The sequence below is a fragment of the Eimeria mitis genome, genomic scaffold, assembly GCF_000499745.2.
Source record: "Eimeria mitis Houghton genomic scaffold, Emh_scaff353, whole genome shotgun sequence".
NCBI classification, from domain to species: Eukaryota; Apicomplexa; class Conoidasida; order Eucoccidiorida; family Eimeriidae; genus Eimeria; species Eimeria mitis.
The window spans coordinates 20,283-22,300 of NW_013571873.1; positions in this window are offsets into that span (position 1 = coordinate 20,283).

Sequence of the window (2,018 nt, forward strand, 5' to 3'; positions counted from 1 at the left end):
CTCGGCATGTGACCCTTCTATTCTTCAATCCTAAATTGATTTCACCTTAGCTAAAATAAACAATTTGTTCTTCAGATGAAATGAAGTAAATTGTTCTGATACTTTACGGTGGTGCGTCCATTTCCCGTGCGGGAGCGGAAATTTGCTCGTTTCACCTAAATTGCACGACTTCCGTTTCATCTGAAGTGAAACATATTAGCAAATGTTGTTACCGGAGCAGTGTTTGGTTGCAAGCTCCCCTCTTCTCTGCTAGAGAGGTAAAAGTGGTGACGAGCCTGAGGTTTTGATGCGCCAGTTTGGCCACGGCAAATTCTCCTTTCTGCCCGAGCACTTTCACACCGGGCAGTTGACCATTTGGCAATAATTTCAGGTGTCCAGTCGCTTGACGGGGCCGTTTGCACAGTAAAAGTAACGAAACACTCTGCAGATCTCATTCATTTTACGTTAGAGCACCCTTCGATTGCGTCTGCGCTTGCAATCTCCCGAGCGAAGGTAGTGCATTCCTATGAAAACGCAACTGGTTGCTTCGGGACCTGGCTAAATTACATGGCCCGCTGCTGCTGCAGGTAGACAGAAGAGATGGAAAGCTCTAGGGGAGCCAGATATGCTAGAGAACTCCGAGCGATCCCTTCTGTGCACCTATTTGTCTCTTTCATTATAGGGCTACCTCGTAAGCTTGAGGACATCTAATTGAAACGGTTCAACTGTCTAAAGAGAGGGCCACGCAAAAGCAAGAGCAGCTGCAGTGGCTGCGAGCCAAAATTCAGATCGCTAAGAGACGCTTGGTTCTCCTTTGTCTCCCTTATCGAATTTACGGGTTCAAAGAAACATATCATCACTGCGGTTCCTTGTTGCGCAGGCACTGCGGAAACTGCGTTTCCCCTATCGTGCCCCTCACAGCTAAGGTTTGCAAACGCCGTAAGGGGCTTCCCTTGTTGACGACGCCTAGAGAACTATGAAGGAAGTGAGCAGAAGTAGAGCGGTAGCAAGGAGAGCAGACTGAGTAGAGGCAGAAGCAGCGTTTTCTATGGCTTCCTTTATGTTCGCCCAAACATCCTCACTGCGAAGAAGGCCCCACATAGCAGAAACGACAAAGATTTGGGTTTTGTGAGAAACTCCACAAAAGCCAAATCACGTCACGCTTCGGCATGAACATCAGACATAGCCAAACTTTGAAGCCCAATGCAACTAATACAGAAGGTTATACACATGAGCAGAACAAAGAAACTGGCGTGACATAGGCTAAACGGAACCACGTTTTTGCATAGCGAAGAGAAAATATGTGGTCAATGCTAAAATGGCAGGTGTGGAATACCCCCGCACACAACAGGAGAAAGTAACGTGAACTAGACGGCACTAAGCAGCACTTTAAGGACGCAAGGGGCACAGGCGGACGACAAATGAAAATGCGCCAGGAACACGAGCACAAATACACACAGTTGCTGACTAATACATGGAAGGCCCCAAAAGAAAACACGCTCAATACAGCCCGGATTCCGCTGAACAGCACGAATGAAGTGCACGCAGCAAATGAAACGAGAGCTTTTGAGAAAGCGTGCACCAAGGAAGGCAAACACCACCGGAGGAGCAGATACAACCAAGAGGAAAGGAAGACGGTATATTCTCAAGGACGTACGAGAACGGCTTTACTCCATCTACAAGAGCTGCAGGATTGGTGAGGCAAACGAGTCCGGTAACTGTTTCCGAGGGAGTGGAGAGGCGCCGAACGGATGGGCCGGTCTTCTGAAGCTCTTCAGAGACTTCGTCATGCGAAACGGTGGTGGGCTCCCGATCCTGGACATCCAAGTTCGCTGAACCCGCACCTTTTGGCTCACCACTTAAAAGAGAAGATCCGTCACTGCTAGCGGGAGGGCTAGTCGGACTTGTAGTACCAGTGGTAGCACTGGTAGTTGTAGGGGTGGTTGTGGTTGTCGTTGTGGAGATAGGACAAGTGATGTAGGCGCAGTCAACTGTGGCGCCCTCCTTCGGGTTGTACAGGGCCACGAGCGAGATGTTCC